The following is a 9,279-nucleotide window of genomic DNA, read 5'->3' as shown; positions in this document are numbered from 1 at the left end:
CTAATGATTTTCAAATCAGAATAATAGGAAACAAAACAACATTAAAGTTAGGGCTGAGTTGTATCAGAATTAGAGAATTTTATTTCAAGATGTTCCCCTTTCATCTATAAAGGCAAAGAATTACAAGAGTTGTGCGATTATGTTAGGTCAATAGAATCGATGTAAATACACAGTTTGGGTAAGTAGGCTAAAAACTCCTTGCTGTATCATTTCTTCAACTATAGAATTTTACATTTTGCCCACCTTTTTTCAAATAATTGCCTCTATTCACTACCTTGCCTACATATATAGGGCCCTAAAAGATAAACAATAATTCATGTAGGTTTCTGTGGCCATTTTTTTTATCCTTCTGACAAATCCATTTGAAATTATATATTTTTATATCTAATACTACTACTGAGTTATGATTTTTTAAAGATTTTAATTGTAGATAGGCAGAAAATATAAAATCAAACTGCCATCTTCTCTTAGTAGGACAATCAGCTTATATTTTATAAAGGATGTGAAGGGTCAGCAAAATAAAATTAACTTTAATTAGGTTCAAACATGGATGATGTAGGTATGTTAAAATCTCTAGGATATTTACTTTGAATCCAGAAAAATAAGCATATAGAGAGAACTATTGATACAAATTACTTTTTATAATAAAAAGTGAGGTTTATAATCAAAATTTATTAATTGGAAATGATATATATATATAAGTATATATATAATTTTTAGGTAATCTAATAATCCTATATAGTATCACACATATATCAAATTTAAGTAAGATTTAATGAACAGCATTTTTACCCATTAAGATGTAAAATAATGTTTAAGTTTTAACTACACCTTACTTGTAAGCAAGATATAGAACAAAGTAGGTAAATGAGACTTAAAATTATATAAAGTCTTTACTCCAGAGCCAAAAAAATTATATAGTCTCCTATGTGTAATTTTAGCAATTAAAATGCTGAACTAGATACAAACAATATCATAGGAAAAATGTAAAAATCTGAATTCGGAAAAGAAAAAGTTACGAGGTCCTCATTGGGTTATACAAAATTATAATACTGTAAAGCTTGTCCCACTATAGAACAAGGTGATCTCTGAAATTACAAGCCAGTGAATTCAGAACTATAAAAAGGAAATATTACTTCATAACCTTTAGTTAACCTGTAGCTACACTTCCACAGAAGGTCATAAAATCACATTCTGTGGTTGGATTTAAAAGCTGGATAATTTTATAGCCACTCATAATATCAGAGCTCAAGATCATTGCCTTTAGTGGCTGGAATAGAATTCTTTTATCATCCCTATGAATATACTGCTAGGTAAGGAGGTAGATAGTACAACATGCAGCCTTACGGGTTAAATACTGGTTTCTTGGAGTCAAATGACAATGTTTATCACCTTTGTCTTCTTTCGAGAATGCTTAAGATTAGTGAAGGTGAATAGAAGCCACAGAAAGCTGCCTTTGTAAGTCAAAACATTTATTTCCCTTATGGAATCTTCCTAACAATTGATAGAACCATGTGTACAGTAAGCCTACATCTGATAAAACACTGGCATCAAATGGAAGCTAGAATTTCCATTTCCAGGTTCTTTCAACTTGGGTGACCTTTCATTTCCAAGCTGAAACTTCACTTTCCCAGCATCTAAGGTGCTTCTCTTAGATGGTACCTTAGTTTGTGAGTATACTTCCTGTATCTATCATCTGCTTAAAAAGTACCACTTACAATGTCCTCTCTAGGCAAGCTTTTAAATTATTTTAAAATGTACTATCCTTTCATCTTTAAACATTTTTTAAATTGTCGTTTCCTGCCTCTGCGCCTTTGTTCATTCTGCCTCTGTCACTGGAATGCTATTCTCTGTCCCTCCTACTTCAAGGATCCAGTTTCTTCCTGAAGTTCTCAGATATCTGATGTTCTCAGATAAAAGTGATATTCCAAACCTCCCTCCCCACCTACCATGTACATCCCAAATATTATATCTGTGATTTTGATATTTATCAATCTCTACCTTATTCTAAGACTATGTATAAATTCATTTGGCTTACCTCTTTCTTAGCTCTCTTCTAGAATGTAAAAATTTTATAAATAGGAGCTGTACCCAAGTCATTTCTTGTGTGTTTCACAGCACCTAGTCCACTGTCTTCAACAAGGGCAATACTGTGTGCTTTCTTGGCAATAATGCATGCTAAGAATTACTTTGTGGCATACCTGTTATGGATGTTTTTATATAATTCTTACCTTTCCTCTTCCAGCTGGCAATTGTTTTCTTTCTTGGTTACTTTTGAAATCTCCAGTGATCAAAATAATAAAAAGAAAATTAATCTCTACAAAAATACGGTTCTTAGATCCAGTATTCACGCAAAAAGAATAATGCAGTAAAAATAGATAAATAGAAGCATGCTGAGGTTGTCATTATTTTAAACACAGTTGTGTGGTGTTTCCTGGTAGAGTTGAATGAAGCACCAAAAATATCATTTTGTTAACCTGCTTCTTCCATCTAGTGGCAAAAAGCAGGAAGAAACAATGTCCTAGAAAAACACCATGATCAAATGGTTCTAAATGCCATTTCAGGAAATACTGATGGTAAGAGTTCAACATTGAAGGTTTAAATGATAAGTATATGATAAGTATTTTAAAATAATTTTAGCAAATTGATAGTGCTCAGCTGGGATAACTGTCAAAGTTACTTAAAGTCATACATGTATTTGCATGCTTTCACAAAGACTTCAACTACATATGTAAAGCTATGTATCACCCCACATTAAATTGAGATGGATTTATTTTGGTATACATAATTATGGATCTGGAACAAACTGTTGGATAACTATTTAGAATGCCATTATTTCCTCAGCTATAAGCACATGGCAACCGTGCTGATATAAGTTTTAAGAGATACAATTGAGAACCACTGCAATTGGACTTCACCATTGGAATTGCCAGTGAAAATATTTCTGCAATAATAGGCAGTGAAAAATTTTGTGACCTGAGGCATAGGGTCAATTGGAAGGCGGAGAGAGGGAAAGTTTAAAGGGAGTACAATCAGCTGCTCTGCATTGTTAGAGCTGCTTCAAAGACATTAATGAAAAATAATATGCAATGGACAGCATAATTGTGCATTCTCTGCACTCAAAGGCCACCAGCTTATCTCTAATACATGAGGTTTGACTGCCCTTCTAACACTTTCTGTTTGCCTCACTGCAAATGTAATTAATGTTTTAGAAGTTAAATGTGGGTTATGCAGAAGTGGAAAGAATGTTCTCCAGGACAGCAACTTTTTCCCGTTCTTCTTTTCAAGTGAACAAGTCAACCATGTGTAATGGTGATAAAAATAAAAAGCCATCAAAGTATTTAAATATGTAAAGACTATAAGGGAAAATATAAGTATTCATGAGTATCATAATTATTTTAAACTCAGTTTTTAATAAAAGAAAATATACTTTTTGTTTATTTCCTAATTTTTAAGAAGAGAAAAACTTGTGTCTTCCTATCTCTGAAACCCTTTTCCAGATGAATAGGGACCAGCTACAAAAGTTCATCGAATATTTAATCACGGCACACCACCACGCTGAAGTTCTTCCTACTGCACAGAAACTGGCAGATGAGATTCTATCCTCCAACTCAGAAATCAGCCAAGTGAACAGCGCTCCTGACCCCACAGCTGGGGCCAGCATTGACAGTGAGAACTGTTGGCATTTGGATGAAGAAAAGGTGAGAGAACAAGTGAACCTTTTTCTCTCCCAGGGGGCTTAGTATGGCTCTGGAGAGCAACTGAACTCAATATTTGCCAAGGTTCGAGAGATGCTGTGGACGAGAGATTCCAATGGAGCAAGGATACTGATGCTAACAACTGAGCAGTTTATGGCTGACCCACGACTCACACTCTGGAGTCAGCAAGGAACAAGCCCGACAGGCAAGGTCAGGCAACTCTGGCATGAGCTAGGGCTTTATGGGTGTGCATAATTTTAAATCCACAATGCAAACTGGAGGAGAAATCCTGCTGGCTGCAGCAGCTGCAGAAGTGGAGCGACCTGGATATCTGTCCCCTGGAGGATGGAAACTATGGACATGAGCTGTCCAGCATCACCAATGCACTTCCCCAGAATGCCGTTCACAGCCCAGACTCCTTATCCAGACCAAGACGAACGATATTCACAAGGGCCATTGAGGGCCATGAATTACACTGACAGGACAGCCACCTACAGCGAATAATCAGCAGTGATGTTTACACAGCTCCTGCCTGCCAGCAGGAAAGTGAAAGAGTACTCTTTAGTTCCCCAAGCCAGCCACTGTGCCTTGAGCATGTGCTTACAGCCTGTGCCCAGGTTGATGCCCTACGTTCCCATGGTTATCCAAAAGAGGCCCTCAGACTCACAGTGACCATTATTAATACTCTGAAGCTGCAGCAACAGTGGCAACTTGAAATCTACAAGCATCAGAAGAAAGAATTGTTGCAGAGAGGAACCACAACCATCACAAACCTGGAGGGCCAGGTGAGCCACCCCCGATCCCATTGGCTGCCTGTTTCTCACTTTGACTGAGGCCTGCTGCCTGAATGATGATGGCTATCTGGAGATGTCAGATATGAATGAAAGCTGACCCCCCCGTGTACCAACATGTACCTGTGGCTGCAGGCTCCCCAAACAGTAGTAAGTCCTACCTGTCATTGGCCTTGGAAGTTGCATTGATAGACCTGGGTCAACAGAGGATAATGCCTGAAGACCTCTACGCACAGGACAAGGTGTCCCGTAATGAAGAGCATCTCCTAAGCCAACTCCAAGAGCTGCAGTTTGACGATGAGCTAGTGCAAACACTGCAAACAGTGTATCTTACTGCTGGAAGGGGGCCCTTTCAGTGGTCTGGGAGAAGTCATCCACTAAAAGAGCGTTCCCATGCATACATACCTTTGCCAAGTATTTGTTCTCAGCTCTGTTGTCTCATGATCCAGACCTGTCCTATAAATTAGCCTTACGTGCTATGAGATTACCTGTTTTAGAAAACTCAGCTTCTTTCTGGGCATGGTGGCTTATGCCTATAATCCCAGCACTTTGGAAGGTTTAGGTGGGTGGATCATCTGAGGCCAGGAGTTCAAGACCAGCCTGGCCAACACGGAGAAACCCCATCTCTACTAAAAATACAAAAAAAAAAAAAATTAGCCAGGTATGGTAGCAGATGCCTGTAATCCCAGTTACTCGGTAGGCTGAGGCAGGAGAATCAGTTGAACCCAGGAGGCAGAGGCTGCAGTGAGCTGAGATCATACCATTGCACTTCAGCCTGGGCAACAAGAGCGAAACTCCATCTCAAAAAAAAAAAAAAAAAAATGAAAGAAAGAAAACTCAGCTTCTGTAGGTGACACATCCCACCCTCACCATATGGTATCACAGCAGTGTGAACTGGCCTCTGCCATGCTGACTGCTGCCAAAAGAGACACTGAGACTCTGAACAATTCTGGAAGCAATACAGAATCAAAGCACATTCATTCTTCCTTCCTCATCTTCAAACTGGCCCAAATGCATTCAAGATTGCTACTCCCACTGACAGTAGTACTGACAGCACCCTGCTCAACCTGGCCCTGGGACTTGGGTTACAGGTGATGCAGATGACCTTATCAATCCTTAACTGGAGATGCCAGGAGATGGTACTGTGGTTGGTGACCTGTGCTACAGAAGTGGGTAATTCTCCCACCTCCATCTACAACCAGGAGAAAGGAATTTCTAGGCCCTACTCTTGGGATGGGACAATGAATCCTTAGAGCTTTCATATTCCTATTCCTAATGGCCTAAGAAAGGATGGGGCTGCTGGTGGGAGAAGATGGCCTCTGTTCAGCCAGCCCAAGCCCTGTTCTCACTGCTTGAACCATATCCTGATGTCAGCAGAACTTTGACCCTCTCATCAGAGACATATCTAAGAGAGTGAATTTTCAGCTGCCAATACTCAAGTGCTCCCTTGGGAGGTATGGAGCCAGGTGGTTTGCTCCCCAACCCTGTCCATGCTCGTCAGAAACCCTAGACAACTTGGAGGCTCAGGACCCTTTCTAAAGTCCAAAGCCCCAGCACAAGACTCTACCCTGAGAGGCCTCACTTCAACTAGAACCCCCGGCAGGTCTCCAACCCTGGCCTGGGGGCAAGCAAACCACAGGCTCCACTGCTCCATCCTTGTGAGAGGCTAACGGCACCTGAAGAAACCTTCAACCTTCTGCCTAACACTCATGCCTAACACACATCAGCTCTCGCCACTATGGAAAGTTCATTGAATTTCTAAGCAAGGCTCTGGAGACCTTCCTGCTGCCCCAGGATGACCACTTGCAATTTTCCCAGTTCATCGACAACCTCAAATAGATCTACAAAGACAAGAAAAAGCTGATGCTGCTGGTGCGAGAGCGCTTTGCCTGAGGAAGCAGGTAGCTCACCACCAGGGCAGACTGGGTCCCCAGGTAGGATCAGGACAGGCCAAGGACACTGAAACATTTGTCCATGAATGTGTCCTTTTCTTTTTGCCAGACTTCTCTTTCCCATTCCTCTTAAATCTCTCTCACCACCTACATGTTTGTTCTTCATCTCTGTGCCTCCTCTATTCATTCTCTCACCAAACGAGCTTCTAAGCACCAGTCTCCATCTGCCATCAGATTAGCTGCTTTAGGTGCACAGTTCTCTTCTCACCCCCTACTTTCTTTCTTCCCCTGCCTTTCTATCTCAGTCTTCCTCTGCCTGCTTTTACCACAGTCTCATTGCTCGCTGACTTGGAGGCTAGGGCTGGTCTGTACTCTCTCTTCCTGACTAATTTCTAGACCTAGTGGGCAGCCCTGTCTTAGCCCTGACTGACCTCCACAGTGTATCATCATGTTCCTGCTACCTTCCTGACCCCTATGCTCAGTCTGGAATTGTTATAGGAGGTAACAAGGGCACTCAGAAGAGTCAGGTGGATACCAGTGTCTTGGTGTTTACTGTTTCATGTCTTCGTTCCTGAGTTAGGGGTGGGGTGTCATAGAGAAGGGGTGGTATAGCTAGAATGCAAACTAAGAACCTCTCCATCTGCTTTACTTTTTTTTTTTTTTGAGACAGAGTCTCGCTCTGTCGCCCAGGCTGGAGTGCAGTGGCACAATCTCGTCTCACTGCAAGCTCCGCCTCCCGGGTTCACGCCATTCTCCTGCCTCAGCCTCTCCAAGTAGCTGGGACTACAGGCACCCGCCACCACACCCGGCTAATTTTTTGTATTTTTTAGTAGAGACGGGGTTTCACCGTGGTCTCAATCTCCTGACCTCGTGATCCACCCACCGCGGCCTCCCAAAGTGCTGGGATTACAAGCGTGAGCCACCGCACCCGGCCTAATTTTTCTTCTTTGACAAACTGTCACCTTTTTTACCCCAAAAAGACCAAGAAGTTGTGTTAACCGTTTGTGGCTCCTCAAGTCTTACCGTCCAGCTGAGGGCCCCTACAACATCTCAGTCCAATGTGTTGGTTAAAAACAAGAGAGAGAGAAGCCACTCTCATTTCTGTATCACAATTGCCCTTTTTTGGCAAGTGTGTGAACTCACAGTGCTTTTCTATGAATAAACCATGGATCACATAAAAGATCATTTTTCTAAAAGAAAAAGAAAATCCTAAACCCAGAAGGGACCAGCAAACAATTATAGAAGATTATAGATTTCCTGTGAGTGCATATGGATCAGGATGACCTGATGCTATAAACTCAAATTCATGTGTTGAAATCTCATTCTCCATACGATGGTATTGGGAGGTGGGGCCTTGGGAGGTGATTAGGTCATGAAGGCAGAGACTTCATGAATGAGATTCATGCCCCTATCAAAGGACCACAGAGAGCTCCTTCATCTCTTCTGTCATGTGAGGACACAGTAGAAACATGACTGTCTATGAACCAGGAAGCCAGCCCTCACCAGACACAGAATCTGCTGACCACTTGAGCTTAAGTTTTACCATCTCCAGAACTGTGAGAAATAAATTTGTTTCTATGCTACCTAGTCTATGACATTCTGTTTTGGCCCCCAGATTAGCTAAAGTGCCAACATATCAACTTCTACACATAATTTGTGGAAACTCTGTTGCTAAATCTTTGATGGCAAAAGGTGATTGGTCTGCTGGAGAAGTGAACCTACATGATCCCTCTTTTCACAATAAACCAGACAGTCAAAACCGGCAAAAGTAGGTCAAGTTCTTCTAAAAGCCATACCTGAAAGGTTTCCAGTAACAGTTGATTCGATGGTAATTCAATCACACAAACAACCACAACAAAAACACACAACTATCAGAGATTTTCAGTTTAGCCTCAAAAACACCATCTGACATGAGTTAAGAAGGCATGAAGTTTCAAAAAGTCAAACTTTATTAAAATGTTATTTTATAAACTTGTAATTCTGGTATTATGAATAAATCTTAGGGCAGGTGGCGGCATGGAGACCCTGGGGCACAAGCGCTGAATTTGGAAGCTTCAGTTCCTATACCCTTTGGAGATGCCCCCCTGGCCCCTGCATCCCCTGTCCACCTGTCAAGAAGAGCCCATACTTGGCAGCACATCAGGGGCAAATAGCCCAGATGCCCAGTTGAGGACAGACCTCCATGCCTGGAGGAAGAGACCACCTCTGGGAGCAGGAGGAGCTGCTGGAATGCCTCCTTGCAGGCTCCTTTTCCTGCTCTCTAGCACCTTTTGCAGGCAGATATACACCCCCAGCAGCAGTAGCCCAAGCAGGTCCTGCAGGAGCACAGCAGCAGCTCTGCTTAATGAGAAAAGCCTCTCTCCAGCGAGGCAGAGGAGCCCAGGCTGCACACCCTGGTCTCCACCTCCATGACTCCCACTGTGCCCAGGACCAGGAGCAGTGTGGGAGCTGCTGGCTCGGGCCATGTTGGCCACACCCTCTCTGCCACCTCTAGCTCCAGCCACACTTTCAGATCCAGGGCTTAGGCCAATGGCTACAGCAGGTGCCATGATGTCAGGCAGCTCCTCATTGGGCTGGTCCTTGGCTGTACCAGGGCAGTGGCAAGAGGGCTGTGGGGCTTCCTCTAGCTCCAGCACTATCCCTGAGGGCACTCTTCCCCTGGTGCTGGAACTGGCTTAACAGTACTGGAAGTTCCTCTATTGCTGGAAGTTCCTGTATTGCTGCATATGGAGCAGGAGCTGAAAAAGGAGAAAGGGTCACAGTCACTTTCCACTGGAATTTCCAAACACAAAAACAACCTCATTGAATTTAAAGGAATTCAGCCTGAAAATACCACCCCCAGAAAGTCTTCCAGACTGCAAGCCACCTCACCATGTGCCTGTGCCTCAAGGGGATCCA

At 42.4% G+C, this 9,279-nt stretch overlaps 2 pseudogenes; one reads left to right on the top strand and one right to left on the bottom strand.

The window, feature by feature from the left end:
* Positions 1-3,479: 3,479 nt before the first annotated feature.
* On the top strand, positions 3,480-5,742 carry LOC129480147 (zinc finger SWIM domain-containing protein 5-like; annotated as a pseudogene).
* Positions 5,743-8,296: 2,554 nt separating this feature from the next.
* Positions 8,297-9,184, bottom strand: LOC134736333 (uncharacterized protein C2orf27A-like; annotated as a pseudogene).
* Positions 9,185-9,279: the final 95 nt, after the last annotated feature.

Source organism: Symphalangus syndactylus, chromosome 4, assembly GCF_028878055.3.
Source record: "Symphalangus syndactylus isolate Jambi chromosome 4, NHGRI_mSymSyn1-v2.1_pri, whole genome shotgun sequence".
NCBI lineage: Eukaryota > Metazoa > Chordata > Mammalia > Primates > Hylobatidae > Symphalangus > Symphalangus syndactylus.
This window is presented reverse-complemented; position numbering and strand designations above follow the sequence as displayed.